Here is a 20,467-nt window from a genome sequence, read left to right on the forward strand (position 1 = left end):
ATAGGGATCAAGATGCATTTTTTCCACATGGATATTCAGTATTTCAGTCATTTATTTTAAAATATTCATTTCATACATGTATATAGATGTATATACACACAGATCTCAATCTATGAATCTATCTGTGTATGTATAGGCATGTATATGCATCTTTATATTTGTATATATGTGTAGACAGGTACTGGTCATACACATACACATGTATGCACATTAGCATGTATAAGCCATATATGAATATATACATACTCATTTATAGCTTGTTACTTATTGATTATAAATAAGGTTATGTTTCTTCTCATTGCTGTAAAATGCACATTTTTTTTTTTTTAATTTTAGAGAGAGAGCATGAGCAGGAAAGGGGCAGAGGGAGAGAGAGAGACAATTTCTAGCAGGCTCCAATTCCAGTGCACAGCTGGACACGAGACTGGATCCCACAATTTTGGGATCATGACCTGAGCGGAAACCGAGAGTCGGTCACTCAAGCAACTGAGCCACCAAAGTGCTCCTAAAATGCATTCTTGAGATGCAAAATACTTATTACTGGTGAATGAATTTAGTTACTCAAAAGGCAGAATGAGCACAACTCTCTTACCTTTTATAGATTTTGAGTATTTAAGTATTATACTCTTTGCAACCACTGTGTACCATTGATGGGGTAGCTGTACTGAACATGCGGAGGAGACGACCTTTCCACGTTAGAAGTCCTATGACATCTAAGACCATACAGGAGAAACACCAGGGTTTAATTTGTTCACCAGACCCTGATTCCACTGATTGCCATCTCACTGATTGTAAAATGAAATGTTAAATTACTAATCATAATAATAATGAGCAAACTTAGGAATTCAGTCAAGTTAGTACCGTGAAGTGAATACAAGCACACATAGTGCACTATAGTTTTCAGAGGTGTTAATGAGTGACAGACTATTGCTATCTTTATAGTGTTTGACTTTGAAGGATAGTAGACCCTGACAAGTCAAGGCAAGCATTAATTATTCTGGCAATAGAACCAAAGTTAATATTAGGATTTGGGTGTTAATTGTTGAACTTAACTAATCTCTAATGTCTTTTCAAGCTAAGAAAGTGTAAATAACGTTACACTAAAAAATATAAGCCTCAAAATTGGGGAGTTAGGTAAGTTGTTGTAACATTATTGTAATATCACCATTACAGAGAAAATGAGGGGGTAAAGGAAAATAATCATCCTTGAAAAACATTTATTCAGGACTGTTAAATAAAAACATATAAACCTTAATGATAATTATTCTTAGAAAAATAAGCCCTGAATTATCACTAGCCTTAGCAAATAATATCAGAAACTATTCATAGTTTCTGTATTATTTTTACATTTCTCCCAAATTCATGTTTGGGAATGCATTTATCCACCAAGTAACAAGACAGTTGCTTAGATAGTCATTGCAATATAGAAGGCATGTCAATATAAAAGGATTTTTGAAATTGTAATTATTTGAATTTTGGGTAACAATTTGATTCCCACAATTAGATGCAAATAATACTCTTGAAAATGATACAGATATAACAAAGTCAAGATAAGTCAATATGTTTAAACATCCGCACTTAATTGCTTTTGATTGCAATTTAATCTTATTTCAGTCTTATTACACTTTGATTAGAATGCACATTTCACATCCATCTTGAATTATATCTTTGACTTAAACATCTCCTGCATGAGTCTCTTTTTTCTTTTATTTTCTTCCTATTTAAGAGGCTACAATTTAATTAAAGATGTCTATTGATGGGAACACTCCTACTCATTTTGAAAGGTAACTTTCTTGACAATATCAGAAAATGAAAGAGTATCATACATGAATTTCAGACTTTATTTAATCATCTTTCTCAATACTCTTACCAATATCTTACTCGATATGAGCTTACTCACCTTGACAATGCCTCCATTTTTTTGTAAAATGGAAAGAATAATAATGATATATTTGAATGCAATAAAGTAATCCATAGATTGAAGAGAGCTATAAATCTTCTGTGTAAAATTAGTTCAGGAAAACATACAATAAACTAACACCGTGAATAATTCACTACCTATTCCAAAAAAAAATGTTCCATGTAGACTTTGCTAATGAGTTCCCTTAATCTGTATCAATGTTATTCTTCATTCTCTTCATTCTATTCCTTATTATTCATTTTATTAACAAGTATATTTCAGTCTTATGCATGTTATTGCCAGAACAGATGTTGTTGAAAAATATTTTATTGAGGTATAATTGACATACAGCACTGTATAAGTTTAAGGTGTATAGCATAATAATTCAATTTATATATATTATGAACTGATTACCACAATGAGTTTAGTTAACATTCATCATCTCATATAGATTAAAAAAAAGAGAGAGAGAAAGACTTTTATTTTTCCCTTGTGATGAGGACTATGAGGATGTACTCTCTTGCATGCAGTTGTGAGAACTGTGGTCACCATGTTGTATGTTACAGTCCAGTACTTTATCTTAGAAATGAAAGTTTGTGCCGTTGACACCCTTCATCCAATTTCCTTTCCCCACCTCACTCCACTCTCACCACTTATAACCATGAATTTGATCCCTTTGAGTTTTTGTTTTTGTTTTTTTTCAGGCTCACACATAAGTGAGGTCATACAATATTTGTCTTTCTCTGCCCGACTTATTTCACTCAGCAAGTTTGGTGTGTTAAGAAAAGAAGGGACCAAGTAGGACTGGATCCTACTGAACGAGAAGGAGAGAGATGGAAATAAAGTTGGGGAGCTGGCAAGAAACAATGGCAAGAGGCTTTGAATGAAATAAAGCCGTCTCAAAATTTAATTTTTTAAAAAAGGCACTCTGAAAAGGAATGAGCTGAAAATCTTAGAATGAAAAATACCTTTTTTACATTTTAAAAGAAAAAGTTAGGAGTAAGAATATATAATGTGACTATTAGGCTACTTGGTGTATACCGGAACCCCATGGATTAGAATTAATGTGCTAAAATATTGAACCAGAAAAAAAAATCCTTGAATGTAAGTTGATAAGCAAAAAGAAGGAAAATCTGAGAGTGATGTGGAACATAGACTGATAACTTGAAACACTAGTCATACCATAACTCAAGAAGGAAGAATATATAGAGATCATTTGAGAGTGTTAAGGTATATAGTTGATCCCTCAAAAAAAAACCCAAACAAAAATGGGGGATTCATAAGATCCTTATAAAATGCATGTGACTATTTGTAGACTGTTCTTATAAATAAGAGGTAAAAAATATATATACACCTTATTCTCACTTAAGAAGACTTCCTTAAACGTAATGGAGAATTCTGCTAAAAGTCCATTTGGCTAGACTATACAGAATTTAATTTGAAAATTACACATTTATTCTCCTTGCCAAAAGCTACTTGCATAAATTTCTGACCCTAGAAATCACGCGCTACCCGCGGGCTTTCTGTAGGAGCCAGTGTCACGTAACAAAACCTGCATTCAACTACATAAACTGGTACTTGATGAACTCTCACTTGAGAGATTTGTTGTTTCCCCCTCCTGCTTATACTACCACTGCAGACACACTAATTCCGGGGTGTTCTGATCTTACTCAGTTCACAGCCATTAATGGTGCTGTGAATCAGAACCATCTAATGCAATTGCTGGGTATCCCTCCCTCAGATCTACATAATACTGACCGTAAAAAAGAGAACCTTTAAATCAACAATCTCTATTTTTTGTGACTCCTCCAACTGATAATTCATCTGGCAAATAGCTTTGCAAATTTTGGCATGACAGCCCCTTTTCTGCCTTACCTTTAACTGGTTAGTCAAGCTGTCCACGGAGTCTCCCAACGGCAAAGCTCGTTTCCTAAATGAGGTTGAACAATCACAGATTTGTTTCTAATTCAGGTAAGAGAAAACTAGCTGGAGTCAGGGTGTTACTAAAGTGTGAAGGCAAATAAACAATGACAGCATTAACAAATCTCCAGGGCCTTTAATTTCTTCCATATGGTATATTATGATTGCTCCTGATTGGCTGAAATATTTAACCTAGAAAGAAATCTAAAAATAAAATATTTTTAAAGAAAGTGATTTTATAGTCTTTCTGCTTTTAATCCAGGAAGTTCATAATTACTGTATTTCTGTTAATACATTGTACTTAATCATAGTTAACATGAGGAAGACCGCATTTCTCTTTTGATTTGTCTGCTGTTTTGTTATAAGTCTGATGAACAAAAGGCCTTTCATGTTAGTTTTGCATTAGATGCAATTTCATGCCAGACAAATGTAACTGTTTTTAACACCCTCTCTTTATTGTTTTAAAGTTTATTTATTTATAAAAAAATAATAAAGTTTATTTATTTATTTTGAGAGAGACAGAGATAGTACAAGCAGGGGGTGGGGTGGGGGTGGGAGCAGAGAGAGAGGGAGAGAGAGAGGGTCCCCAGCAGGCTCCACAGTGTCAGCACAGAGCCCTATTTGGGGCTTGAACTCACGAACCTTGAGATCATGACCTGAGCCAAAGCTAAGAGTCGGACGCTTAACCGACTAGGCCACCCAGGCACCCCGACACCCTCTCCTTTATTACATGGGTCAGTAAACCTTTATAATTCTTCCTAGTCATCACAGGAAACTAAAAGATGATTTAGTTGTAGAAGATGGCAAAGCAGTTGATTCTTCCGAATCCAGAGCCTGAATTTAGGAAAGGCAAACGAGTTTTTAAAGGAGACAACATATACACTTAAGTCATAAATGTGTAAAAGAAATCAAGTTAATATTTTCATAATGCACAGTGAGAAGAAACAATTATTTGTAAACTTTGCCTTTAAAAATAGGGATTCGGCAACATGCCAGAAGTATAGAAAGTTAGCAATGTTTGGATAATAAAAAGTAAACTCTGCTATGTAGCCACAAAGTGGCTAGTTATTTTTGAAAAAAGGAACTAAATTCTCATTCTCTTTTTGTTTTTTGGCTATTATTTAAGTAACAGTTTGCAGAAAAGGATTTATTAGCCACCTTTTCTAATATTAATCACATAGACCTATAAATTTACAGGTACACACATATAATGTAGATATGTAAAATTTATAAATCTATAAATAGATCAATTTAAAGCTTTTAACATTTTAAATAACTAACAACTATCTATCAACATATGTAACAACTATGTAAAATAAGGCAATATTATTTAATAATGCATTTACTGTTTTAATAAATTATGACTATTACCTCAATAAGGGGATAATTTGCCTGTCTACACATTTATAACTTTCTGTAACATATATATCCTGTGGTTTTAACACTTGCTTAGTTTCAAGTATTCACATTAATTAAAATCTTTAACCCAAAGCAATTCACTCTGTTTTCTCCAAACACAAGAGAAAACTAGACAAAAGGAAACATGAACAATTTTTTTTCATGAGCAAAAATTTCATATCACTTAAATTTCAAGGTGACAAAAATAATAATAATTATAATAATATTCAAAGGCATTTGTACAAAGTTTTACAGCTTTACTACTAAATAAGAATAAATTATAACTAGGTTCAGTGATCACTGATTTGTTTCTTATTCTTATTTAGAAATTGGAAAACTATCCTAAGATTATATTTTAATTAACTCAATTTAACATTTTCTAAGTTTTTAAAGTCAACAGGAAGGCCTGTATACACAATTTCACTAACACTTTTTAAATTGTTTGTATTATTATGACATTTCACAAGCTTAAACACTTTCAAAATATCCTTTATTATAATTCCATATAGCTAACCACAAACTATTATCTTTTTTAAAACCTTAGACATAAGAAAACAATTATAGCATATTTGACTCATAAAATTGATATAATTTAGAAGGTGTTTGTATGTAATTTAACCCTATTCTTGTTGCAGTACAATATTGTCATTACATTATTTTTATATATCAAAACCAGGGAAGAAAAATGGAATTGTCTTTGAATCAACATTGTTAACTTACTATAATTTTCTAAGTTTAATTCTAGTATTTCAAATATTCCATGAAATATTAATAATTTATACACTTCTAAATTAATGACCACATTTCAAGGACTCAGTCAGGCCAAAATCTGCATGCCCTGGTTTTCTTATTTTGAAACCTAGTAACCATGGCCATAATTTTAAAAAAATCATGATTAAATTATTTTTCTTCTTTCAGTTCAAGCTTTTAGAAGGAAGAAATTTAAAGAGGAGCAAATATACATAAAGTATTATACATTTAACATTTTCTCTTCACTTTTAGCAAGAATGGAACTACTACACTTTCACTAATCCTTTTATTTACATTAATGACAACTACCCATGTCAGAAAGATGGGTTTTTTTTTTTTTTTGCTTGTTTCCCCTTAAAGTTTCATTAACTTCTAAATCATTTTCATGGCCTTGCCAACTAGCTATCTTCAGCAAAATTTTCATATCTGCTACCTCTACCAAAAGAATGGACAGATTGATAGAGAGGCAAGAGAGAAATGAAATGATAGGAAGAAACGAAGTACCAAGGATAAATCTGAAACTATCAATATCAACTTTTCTCTTGTTGTCCTAGGATTTGTGAAATTTTTAACAATGGCGCACAGATTCAAATGTGACCCAGATTTTAGGTCCATTTTTGTCAATATTTCCTTTAAATACAGATTGCCTTCTTAAGGAATATTGATTTTATATTTTGCTATGACAAAGGAAGACCAATTCTGATAGTCTCAATGTAAACATCAGAACCCAGGCAAACTCTCTTGTAGGTTTGAGAGAGATGGGCTTCCCTTTGAACTAGTAGAGATGCAGAGGGTCTCTACTGAAACAAGAGATCTGGTTCATAACAGCAAGGGTTTCAGACAAATCCTAGTGGAAACTCTAATTTTGCTGAAGTCCATCAGTCAAAGAACACCAAGAAAACACTTGTCATCACGTGACTTTATTAACTTGCCATAGAAAACAAGAATTTACCAAAGAAATGGAGTGTCCCAGTCAGAGGGAATTATAAGGTGATTACTATATAATTATGACTCATCTTAAATCTTAGTAGAATTCAAAGAAAAGGAAGTCTTTGCTGAAATGGGATCTGCTGGGAATTGCAGCATTTAGGAGATTAGATATATTAGTAATCCTGATCAAGAGGAAGCAGTAACATTGCAAGGCTGGGGTTGTCAGAAATGAGAGTAGTCAGACATGTTACCTGAGAGATGAGTATGTTTATTTAAATAATGTCAGTGTCCTTGGTTGTGTGTCCAGACAAGATTTAAAGAGTCATCTTGTTTTTTCTTGTTCTACCATAGTCAAAATGTGTCTGATTATTGCTGATATTTTTTAGAAATGACTTATGATCAAGAGGAAACATCATAGCCTAGAGACTGGTTCCCACTGGCCAAGTGGCCAACTGTTGGCTGGCAGGATTGTTGTTGTTGTCACTGTTCTTTCTTTCTTTGCTTTTTCTTCTTAGTATTATGTTGTCAGACTGTGGAAATTATTTGGGAGATAATAAAAATGATTAATATGTTGGTTGGAATGATAACTAGATTTCTTGGAGAAAAAAAAAGATGTAAGTATAAGATGGATACAATTTGAATTCACAGTATCAACAAAAATCCCCAATGTATTTTAATTTTTTTTTTAAATATGAACTTTATAGTTCTACCTGCTGAATAGGAATAGAAACAAAGGTCAAGTCAGCATTCGTAAACTCATTTAGTGATCAGATTGTGGCCTCTATGTACCGGTTTCCAATTAAAGAAACCAAAAGTCTTATGAGAAACAACTAACTCTAGGGGCGCCTGGGCGGCTCAATCGGTTAAGCATCCGACTTCCTCCGCTCAGGTCATGATCTCGCAGTCCGTGAGTTCGAGCCCCATGTCGGGCTCTGTGCTGACAGCTCAGAGCCTGGAGACTGTTTCAGATTCTGTGTCTTCCTCTCTCTCTGCCCCTCCCCTATTCACGCTCTGTCTCTCTCTGTCTCAAAAATAAATAAACGTTAAAAAAAAATTTAGAAACAACTAACTCTAGACCTGGGTCTGAAAAGTAAATAAAGTAAACACTGCATTTCTAGTCATATCACATAGTAAATAAGTTATCGATTACAATTAAAGGTTTGTCAAGAAGAAACATCAATTTCTATCTTGACTTCTGACCAAAGAAAGACCATGTTAAGCATCAGATTTTAGGTCCTTGAAATATTTAACTTTTCCCAGAAGTTAAATCAGCTCAGTTGGCTATATTATCTCCAACTTGCATTTAGAAAAAGAAAACATACTTAATATTCAACCAGACAGTCAATATGTTCTAATATCCTATGGTCTTGATTTGCTTATTCTAAGAATGGATTGAGGAGTTTTACTACTGGAAAGCTACCTTTCGCTGGGGCAGTTATTGAAGAACTTTTTAAATCCTTGCATTTTAACCCAAAAAATTCATTTTTCATAGTTTTCAGGAACAATACAAGAAAAGAATAGATTTAAAACTAAAATTTGGCAAAGTTCCCAGGGGCTCTGGAACTCCTGTGGCCTAAACCTGTTGCCATAACCTCTTCCCTTGTGAGTTAATAACAGGCTGCATCATGAATTTGAGAATTTTTCTACTGATCTTAGACTGCCCTAATGCAAAATAGTATGGCTAACTACTGCAAAAAACTCATATGGTGCATACAGTTTTATGATCACTGTATAGAAGAGCATTTTCAAGACACTGAAAATGTTTACCTAGCAGCCCTTACCTGGCCTGAAATTGGAAGACTGTCTTGTGATAGAAACATCCTAGAGTGTATTTGTGTCTCAGTGTAAAAGACCTTGACAAGAACTGTTAACTATGGCAATGATACAGCCATAGGATGCTAATCCTTGGATTCTTGCTTCCTAGATCAAAAGGTATTTGCTCTCTTTTATAGATCATTGGCCTTCCATTTGTTCATGAAAAGCTGAGATGAGGGATTCTTAAGAGTCCTCCAGAACTTTATGAACATTGGGAGAAAGAAACCTAACCCTGAATGCTTTTATCAAGCAGCTGTTGACATGATATACATACATCTTACCCAAGTTGATGGAACTAGATTGTTTTTCTGGTAGATTCGCTCCTTTTTCCCCCTCTTTGGTTTACTACTAATCTTACCTAGTATTAATTAAGTGGTGGCGCTTCTCAGCAGTCTCTTAAATGTTGTTTGGGTTTTTTTATTTTTCTTTGTTGTTTGTCTTATTACTTGCACCTATTTTTACTCTTTACTTTGAATCTCTTAAGGGTTTCTTCAACTATCTTAGGAAAGGCAAGACTCATGTGCATTTTTCTATAACCACAGATACTACACTGAATTTGAGCAATTACTGAATTTGTCATCCCCATTTGATGATCTCCTACAAAACTTTAATTCTGATGAAATCTTTTTAGAAGATGGATTTTCTCCCATAGGCTCCCTATAAAATTTGTGTTTCCCTCACATTATTAATCTAACCCTTCACTACTGTATAAATTTTGATTACAAGTCAAATAAAATATTTCTGCTAAAATCATTACAGCAGAACCAGACTTACTTAAGGTGGGGACCCAAATTGTGTAGTCTGTTATGCCATTCCACTGTGTTCCCTCCAGGATTTTTAGTCAAAACCTATCTAAGTCCTCTCAGAAAACCTACATGACTTAAGTAAACAATATTTAACTCACTCTTGTTATGGTAAATGATATGTGCATGGCCAATACTGTCTGTGACCACTAACCTGCTAATGTACTTCTCCTTAGGTAGACAATATTTCTTTATCAAGTAATTAAAATTCATTTGCCTATGTGTTTTTGTAAATATTTTAGAAAATCGGATAGATACATAGGTAGGAAGGTTAGTAGGTAGAAAGATATAGATAGATAGATAGATAGATAGATAGATAGATAGATAATAAACTTATCATCTATAAATCAAATGAAAGATCCATGACTACATGGAAAGAAAAGTCTTGTCTCTAGAACCAACCCAGAAGAACTGTTAGATATGTGTTCATTTTGACTTGGGTTTCAGACCCTTGGTTTACAGACTATCATGAATATTAATAATAATTTGGTTGAGGTAATTACATGTAATGGTTTATACATTTTTAAAATTTTTTTATTTTTTATTTTTTTGAGTGGGAGAGAGACAGAGTGAGAGAGGGACAGAGAGAGAGGGAGACACAGAATCTGAAGCAGGCTCCAGGTTCTGAGCTGTCAACACAGAGCCTGACACAGGGCTTGAACTCTTGAACCATGGGATCATGACTTGAGCCAGAGTTGGACGCTTAACCGACTGATCTACCCATGCACCCCTATACCTTTTTTTTAAAGTCTTAAATATTACTTGACAAGAACTGTGAAGAATCTAAGATTTTACCCTACCTGTAAGCTAACCAGAGTTGTTTGCCATTTTTTGTGGATGCTGGCAGAAGACATGAGACTCTCAATCAGAGATGAGGACTTTATTATTCAGGGCATAGCCCATGACAAAAATTCCACATTCACGTCATTCCCTTTGCACCCAAGTTACAGAGATTGGCCCGCATGAATGTTACACATACCATTGGTTTGCATCCAAGCTGAAAATCTTTTTGTTGAGATACCACCAAATGGTCTTTTAAGTGACTGCAAGTAGTCTTCACAACTCTGCCCCATAAGTAAACAGTATCTTTATTAGAGTGGATAGCACTTTGCTATGTGAGTAGACACCATCTCTATCTTTCAAGGCATTTTGCTATAAAGATATTCTTTGTTCACTTATTTATAAATATTTTCAATAAAAATTTTATGTATTTAAGGTATACAACGTGATGACTGATGTTCATATACATAGTGAAATGATGACTACAGTTCAGCTAATTAACGTATCATCTCCTCACATAGTTACTGGTTGTTGTGTGTGATGAGTGCACCTGCAATCACCTCTCTTAGCATATTTCTAGTGTTCAATATAGTATTAAGTATAGTCATCATGCCTGTACATTAGACCTCTAGATTTATTCATCCTCCATAACTGCCTTAGACCAACATCTCCCAATTTCCCTGACACCCTCAGCCCCTAGTAATTACTATTCTACTCTCTGCTTTTATGAGTTTGACTTTATATTTAGGTTTCCACATATAAATGAGGTGATAACAGTACCTGTCTTTCTCTATCTGGCTTATTTCACTTAGCATAATAGACTCAATGCCCTCCCATGTTGTCACAAAAGGCAGGATTTCCTTTTTATTTATGGCTGAACAATATCCAATGTGTATATCACAGCTTCTTTATTGATTTGTCCGTTGACATACACTTAGACTGTTTCCATATTTGGCTATTATGAATAATGCTACAATGAACATGGGAATACAGGTAATTTTTTGATATCCTGATTTCATTTCCTTTGTTTATATGCCCAGAAGTAGGATTGCTGGATCATATGGTACTTCTCTTGTCAGGTTATTGAGGAACCTCCATACTGTTTTCCATGGTGGCTGCACCAACTTACCTTTCCACAAAGAGTGCACAGGGTTCCTTTTTCTCCACATCCTGACCACTTGTTATCTCTTGCCTTTTAGATAATAACACTCTTAAGAAGTGAGAGGTGATATCTCTCTGGGTTTGATTTGTATTTTCCTGATGATCAGTGCTGTTGAGAAATTCTCCATGTGCTGTTGGCCATTTTTATACCCTCTTTGGAAAAATGTCTATTGATATACTTTTCCCACGTTTTAACCAGTTCATTTAGTTTCTTGACATTGATTTGTGTCAGTTCTTTATATATTTTGGATATTAACCTCTTATCAGACATATGGTTCACAAATGTTGTTACTTCCCATAGGTTGTCTCTTTATACAAATATTCTTAAAAATTAAGTACAAAAATACAAAAACTATCCATGCCTCTTCTAATAGGAAGTACAGAAATAAAAGGCAAATGAAAAATTGTCTCTAGCACTCTAGAGCTGACATTACATCAGACTCTTCAATAGATAGTCATGCAACAAAAGAAACAAAAATGTGTAAGTCTAGTCCAACAGCAGACAATGTTCCCTTACAATCCCCAGACCACAAAATATGAGGAACATCGCAGGTCTGAACCCTACAGGTTAAACTCCTCTGCCCTTTTTCTTCATTTGTCCTTGGTTAAAGTAGGAAGATTGAGAGGGGGAAATTTTGTCTGGGAGCCAACAGAGGGCAGCTAGGCCATGATCTTTCATCCTGAAGAGGAATAATTTCCAGGGAGCATTAACAATAATCAGACAGGATTCCCTACTTGATCATGCAAGAATATGGAAACAAGATCTCTCAGTAATTACCTCTAAAAAGAGGTGCCTGTGTGGCTCAGCCAGTGTGACATCCAACTGTTGATTTTGGCTCAGGTCATGATCTCACAGATTTGTGATTTCGAACCCCACATCAGTCTCTGTGCTGACAGCATGAAGCCTGCTTGAGATTCTCCCTCTCTTTCTGCCCCTCCCCTGCCCGCATTCTCTCTGTCTCTCTCAAAATAAATTAAAAAAAAAAAAGAAAATTATAAAAAATATATAGTAATCACATCTAAACAAGGTCAATATACAATCACATTAATAACCTAGTATCTCTTTCCTCCAGCTCATATAAGTTACTGCTGGCTTATTAACAATGATAACCCTAGCCAGGTGATATTCCTCCAGTCTTTTAATAAAATGTATTAAGACAATCAATCACTGAATTGTCCTAGTCAGTCAAGAGCTAATTGTTTTCCCAGACTTCCTCCAAAAACTTTAACATATTATGTAACAATAAATCACATAACAAACATCTCCCAACTCTCTCTTGCTCCGATATTCCATGGTTCCTCCAGTGTGTACTTTCCTTGCCAGCAATTTACTAAACGTAACTTTGTTTGTATTTGGGTGTTTTCTTGGTAAACATTGACTAGTGGCCTTCCAAATGCCAGCACTATCACCAAAGTTATAAAAACTAAACAGTATTAAATTTTGTATTTTAAAACTTTTCATTTTTAACATTTTTCCTCTCAGTGTCTATCTTCTTATGTATATCAAGTTATTTTACTGGGTTAAGTCATCTGAAATTGTTCCTTTCTGTATGATTAAGTCGTGAATTTACTATATAGTTGGATTCTTTAGTTTTACTTTGCTTTTAATATGTAGGCATTGCTTTTGTTTAAAAAAAGTCATTAATGTTGTGTTTAATTTTTTAATAAATTATTATGGTTCCCAAAACAAGTATAAGATAAATATATTCAGAAATATCTATCTTATAATTTTGTGCCCTCCATCCGGTTCTCTCCTTTACCCATATGTAAGAATTGGGGCATACTTAATGCACTTTTATTTTTAAATTTTTTTTAACGTTTATTTATTTTTGAGACAGAGAGAGACATAGCATGAACGGGGGAGGGGCAGAGAGAGAGGGAGACACAGAATCGGAAGTAGGCTCCAGGCTCTGAGCCATCAGGCCAGAGCCCGACACGGGGCTCGAACTCACGGACCGTGAGATTGTGACCTGAGCTGAAGTCGTACACTTAACCGACTGAGCCACCCAGGCGCCCCTTAATGCACTTTTAAAACTCCATTTTGCATTTTTTCCTAACCCTCTGGTAGTTTCCTTCTGATACCATTAAGAGGTATTTTGTATTACTGTTTAGAACTTCATAGTACTCTACCTTGCTTACTATAGCGTATCATAGTTTATTTAACTAGTCCCCTAATTATGAGCAAAGATTTTTCCCCTATGTGGGGCTATTACAATTAGTGCTGTAACAGAAAGAATGCATATCTCTTTATGATGTTGCAGGTTAACCTTCAGAATCAAATAATACAAGTGGTATTAGTGAGCCAAAAGCGAAATGCATATGATGTTTCGCTATTTCTAAATTTTCTTCCATAGAAGTTATGCTATTTTAATAGGAATTTTACCATTTTATGCAGGAATTATACCACTGTGCCCAGTAATACTGCAGAAGAATACCTCCCTTCTCATGCCCTCACCAGCAAAGTTCTACATCAGGCTTTTGGACTGTTGACAATACGACAGGTAAAAATTGATACTTTGTGGAGCTTTGATTTGATTTTTTCTTATTTTGCATGTGGTTGACATTTTTATAGGTAAAAGTTAAATTTTCATTCATTTATCTCTAATGGATCTGTCTATATATCTTCTTTATTTTCTGTTAGGTTTTATCCTTTTCCTCTGTATTTGAGACTATCTTTATATTCAGGACATTAACCTTTTTTTTCTGTTCTATAAGTGACTTGTATTAATAGTAGTTTGGTATCACACATCTTTTATAAAATTGTATTTTACTATAACATATCTTTAGGCTTGAAGTATTTTATGGATTACCCTATTTTGCTTCTCCACAACAAAATGCATGCATAAATTCTTAAATATTTTTATGAGTAATTAGAAAATACTAAAACATGGTGTTTGGAAATGCAACTCATAGTGAGATGGTTGAGGGACTGTAACTCATTGTGCCTGAAACAAAAAAAAAAAAAAAAAAAAAAAAAAAAAAAAGAAAGAAAGAAAAAAGACTTCAGTGACCCTACTAGTTCTATCACTTTATTTCACATTTACATCTCTAGGAAAGTTATCATAATAAGATCCAAGATGTGTTTATATTCTAAACAATGGGTATAGGATAAATGTGAACTGAGAATGAAAAGGAGAACCCTCTAATACCTTGCTCGTATGTATGTTCTTAAGCAAAGGGACTTCAAAAAACTACACATGGAAGTTGAGAATCTGACAAATAATTTCTCCAGAACTACTTGTGTCCACACCCCTTTTGGAATATGTCCATGAATTGCCAGATTATACACACTTCCCTCTGCAAATTGCTAACCTGGTTTTTCAGCTGATAAGGGATGTGTTCTTTAGAAGAATCTGAAAAGTTCAATGTCCCAGGGTATGAATAGTAAATGGAAGGATGCTTGAAAAAGGTGGATGATAAAAATGGGCTAGTTTGACATATAAGTAACTTGAATTTAAAATAAGATATGAGAAGGAATAGATCCAGGAATGCCGTTTAACCAAGTTAATATTAAAAAAGAATGAGAGAAAGAGGAAGAAATTACTCACCTAGGCAAAGCATGGTGGAAATGTTGTAAACCAAAGAGGAAGAGAAAGACTTAAAAACAGAGGTGTAAGGAGGTTGCCTACAAAGGAACTTCAATTAACCTAAGAGCTGAATTTTCAAGGGCAGGAAGGGAAGTAAAGGAAATTGTTGTATCTTTAATGTGCTGAAAGAAAACACATTTCAGTGTTGTAAGCAGTGAAATTATCTTTCAAGAGCAAGAACAGAACAAGGACAGAAAAAACACAGAATGGAAACATTATCTGCAACCAAAAACAGATTTTTCCCAATTCAAATAGCCAACAAGAATTAACAAGGGGTAATTACTTACAAAATACGGTTGAGAATGGATTAAGAAACAATAATGAGCCTCAACATTAGACAATCTATAAAAGAAGAAAAAACAGCACAAACAAGACAAGTCAAAATGCTGCATTCAAGAGACATGCCTGAGACATAACATCAAAAATCTTAAATAAATTCTAATAACATTACACTAGATATGTATTAATTAAATTAATACTGATACATAATTATTCACAACAAACAAAATAGAAATGAAAGCAAAAGTATTAGCATTGTGTGGACCACTACCATAAAATACAAAAATTCAAAAAATCCCGGAAGATATATGAATGTAATATATCAGTATGATAAAGAAAATGATCCTGTCACAAACACATACCTAGAGAGATCACATTCATTTGAAATGTAAAATACTCTTCTAGTTCATAGATCACAAGAAAATTATAATTCAAAATGAAATGAGTTAGAATTTAACAGTAAGGAGGGGAGCCTGGGTGGCTCAGTCAATTTAAATGTCCAACTTCGGCTTAGGTCATGATCTTGTGTTTCATGAGTTCAAGCCCTGCGTCGGGCTCTGTAAGGACAGCTCAGAGCCTGGAGCCTACTTCCGATTCTGTGTCTCCCTCTCTCTCTGCCCATCCCTGACTCGTGCTCTGTCTCTCTCAGTCTCTCAAATATAAAGAATATTAAAAAAAAAAAAGAAAGAAAAAGAATTTAACAATAAGGAATGTGCTACCAATTAAAGCTTGTAGAAATCTTTATCAGAATGTCATATTGGGTTTTTTTTGAAGTTTTTATTCAAATTCCAGTTAGTTAACACACAGCGTAAGATTAGTTTCAGGTGTACAATATAGTGATTCAACACTTCCATATATCACCCTGTGTTTGTAAGTGCCTTCCTGAGTCACCATGACCTATTTTCCCCGTCCCTATAGCCATCTTCCCTCTGATAACTGTCAGTTTGTTCTCTATAGTTAAAAGTCTGTTTTGGGGCACCGAGGTGGCTCAGTTGGTTAAGTGTCCGACTTTGACTCCAGTCATGATCTCGCGATTCATGAGTTTGAGCCCCAACTTGGGCTCTGTTCTGACAGCTCATAGCCAGAAGCCTGCTTTGGATTCTGTGTCTCCCTCTCTCTCTGCCTCTCCCCTAGTCACACTCTGTCTCTCTGTCTCAAAAATAAATGAACAAAAATTTTTTTAAAAAAAGAGTCTGTGTTTTGATTTGATTTTCTCTCTCTTCTGCCCCCTCTGCTTGTTTGTTTTGTTGCTTAAATTTCATATATGCGTGAAATCATAGGGTATTTGTCTTTCTCTGACAGACTTATTTCACTCAGCATACTACTTTCCAGGTCCAATCATGTCATTGCACATGGCAAGATTTCATTCTTTTTTTTTTTTTTTTTTTTTTTTTTCTCAACGTTTATTTATTTTTGGGACAGAGAGAGACAGAGCATGAACGGGGGAGGGGCAGAGAGAGAGGGAGACACAGAATCGGAAACAGGCTCCAGGCTCCGAGCCATCAGCCCAGAGCCTGACGCGGGGCTCGAACTCACGGACCGCGAGATCGTGACCTGGCTGAAGTCGGACGCTTAACCGACTGCGCCACCCAGGCGCCCCAGATTTCATTCTTTTTTAAAGGAAAATACCTAGCAATGGTTAGGATCTAGAACAACTTGACAAAATATTTAGTGAAAGAAGCCAGACACAAGAACACATATTCAATTCCTTGGATTATGAAGTTCCAAAATAAATGATGGCTCCTTTAGGCGCTGTGGATTGGATGTGAGAGGGCCAAAGGACACCTGCTGGGATATTGGAGGTATGTTCCATGATGGCATACGTTTCTAAAATATTCGGCAAGTGAGGCACCTGGGTGGCTCAGTCAGTTAAGCATCTGACTTCGGCTCAGGTCATGATCTCGTGGTTCGTGGTTTTGAGCCCTGAGTCGGGCTCTGTGCTGACAGCTCGCAGCCTGGAGCCTGCTTCAGATTCTGTGTCTCCCTCTCTCTCTGCTCCTCCCCCACTCAGGTTCTGTTTCTCTGTCTCTCAAAACTAAATAAACATTAAAAAATTAAAAAAAATAATAAAATATTCAGCAAGCTATGCACCTTAACATTGTGTGCTTTGCTTATGACATTATGCCTCAATAAAAATAAGTAGGTAAATAAATATAAATGGCTGGTGCTCAGTGGGCCTTGCCAAAACTTGTGAAAAAATTTAAAGCTACATAGAGGAAAATTCAAGAAAAGAAGGAGAAATTCGTAATAAACTATCTCCTTTTCACAAAAAGATAGAAAATGGAAGAATAGGAAAAACTGAAGCAATTAAAAGAAAGAAAGAATAATGGTGAATAAAGCTGAGTGAAAACAAATGGAGGTCTTAAGATAGTAGAGTAGTGTGAGGACTCATGCTTGTTTCATCCCTCAAACACAGCTAGACAAATACCAAATCATTCTGAACACCTAGGAAATAAATCTGAGCACTGAGAGAACAAACTGCATAACTAGAGGGAGAAAAGAGGCCACATCCTGGAAGGTAAGAGGTACAGAGACATGATTTGGTGGAGAGAAGAATCATAGGTGCTGTGGAGTGGAGGGACCCCTAACCAGGGAGAGAGGAGAGAAGGAGATAGAGAGAGCAGCGTGCAGTGTACTGCACAAGCAAAAGACTTCCCTAGAACTATTGAGGAAAACAAGAGGGGTTGATCATCATAAGTTTTACAAGGAACATGGCTCAAAGTCTGAAGTTTTAGAAGTCCGTGCCATTGCCAGAGTCAAGCCTGGTGGGCTTAGTGGCTCCTATGGAGAAGGAGGGGAGAGGCCAGGGAGCAGACAGCATGGTTTGAGGATCCCCTGAATCCCACAGGGAGAGACAGTTCCCCTTCTTGGAGTGCATTTGGGAGAGGTGGCATGGCCTGTCTGGGGACAAAAGAGCTGTTGGACACCCCTGGGCCGCCCTGTTCATTAGCACAGAAGCAGAGGCAGTGCAGAGTGCAGCCAACCTGAAAGTGGGCTTTTTGCTACACTTTACCAAAAACTCCAAGACCCTGTACATTCATGCAGCTGCCCTTCTGGGACAAACCAGCACCAGCCACAGTGTGGGAAGACACACCCCCAGAGGATCAGTGCGGTTCTGTGCTGCGCCGGGTCCCTAAAATTTTGAGTTTTGAAACCCAGCAGTGTGCCTGAGATAAAACACAAGAACAGTGCACCACCCAGTGAGAGATGTCTCGGCCACAGACACAGAGAAGGCAGAGTTCTGAGGGAAGCCTGAGACACATGGACAAGGATTGTTTGTTTTTCTGTGAGGCCTTTCTGAAGAGCGGTGGGCGCAAACTCCCTACTCCTGGGACAAGAGAGCTGGCTGATGCCATTTCTTTCCCCTTGCGCATCAGCATGAACAGACTTCAGTGAGCAGCACAGTGCCCACAGTGGAAGCTTGAACTGTTTATAATAAGCCTGGCCCCCCTTACCGTGCTCTGCAGGGGCTTTTTTTTTTTTTACTAGGGCAAGTGTGCTGAGACAACAGCAGCAGGTCTCTCCCCCAGAAGATATGCACGGACCCCCTCACACCCTCCAAGTCTACTGACCATAGAGTACTGCAAAGCTTCACCTCTAGGGAAATTAGGGTCTAGGCTCTTTTAACAATCAGACCAAAAGACACCTACTCAACCCACAGTAGACAAGATCCAAACACACCCCAGTGTAGGCAAGGAGAAACTCTTCAGAGGACTGATCTGAGGGAAAGAACAGCCAAAACACAACAGCAAGGTGCACACAGCATTCACTAGAAACACTTCCTGAAGCATCGGATCCTGGACAGTATATAACCTCTTCTTAATACAGCCATTACTCTCAGGAGCAGGAAACACAAGATTTCCTAACATAGAGAACCCAGACACCTGGGTAAAATGGCAAGACTGAGGAATTCTCCCCAAAGAAAGAACACGAAAAGGTCAAGGCCAGGGATCTAATTGAAACAGATATAAGTAATATGCCTGACGTAGAATTTAAAACTACAATCATAAGAATACTAGCTGGGCTTATAAAAACATAAAAGACACCATGGTGTCCCTTATTACAGAGATAAAAGATCTAAAAACAAGTTACAACAAAATTAAAACATGCTATAACTGAGATGTGAAACCGACTTATGTAATGAATACAAGGATGAAAGAAGCAGAGGAACCAATAAGTGAAATAGAATATAAAATTATGGAAAATAATGAATGTGAAAAGAAGATGGAAAGAAAATATTGGATTATAAATATAGACTTAGGGAATTTAGTACCTCCATAAAGTGTAGTAACATTCATAGCATAGGAATCCCAGAAGAAGAAACAGAAAGAGGGGCGGAAGGTTTATTTGAGCAAAATAAAGGTGAAAACTTCCCTACTATGGGAAAGGAAACAGGCATTAAAATCCAGAAGCCACAGAGAACTCCCATCAAAATCAACAAAAGCAAGCCAACACCAAGACATATTACAGTACAGTTTGGAAAACACAGAGATAAGGAAATAACCCTGAAAACAGCAAGGGAAAATAAATCTCTAACCTACAAGGGAGGATAAATAAGATTAGAAGCAGATCTCTACACAGAAATTTGGCAGACAAGAAGAGAGTTGCATGATATAGTCAATGTGCTGAATGGGGAAAATATGCAGTCAAGAATACTTTATCCAGCAAGGCTGTCATTCAGAATAGAAGGAGAGTTAAAGAGTTTCCCAGGCAAACAAAACCCAAAGGTGTTCATGACCACTAAATATGCCCTGCAAGAAATATGAAAAGGGGACTTTCTGAATGAGGAAGAAAGACCAAAAGCAATACACTTCTCCCAAAACACCAATTTCACAGATAATACAATGGCACTAATTTGATATCTATCAATAATTACTCTGAATATAAATGGACCAAGTGCTGCAATCAACAGACATAGGGTATCAGAATGGATAAAAAACAAGACCCATCTATATGCTGCCTACAAGAGACTCATTTTAGACCTGAAGGCATATGCAGATTGAAAGTGAGGCGATGGAGAAACAATTATCCTGCTAATGGACATCAAAAGAAAGCCGAGTAGGCATATTTATATCAGATAAACTAGATATTAAGCTGAAGGCTGTAACAAGAGTTGAAGAGGGACACTATATCATAAATAAAGG

Source organism: Lynx canadensis, chromosome B1, assembly GCF_007474595.2.
Source record: "Lynx canadensis isolate LIC74 chromosome B1, mLynCan4.pri.v2, whole genome shotgun sequence".
NCBI classification, from domain to species: Eukaryota; Metazoa; Chordata; class Mammalia; order Carnivora; family Felidae; genus Lynx; species Lynx canadensis.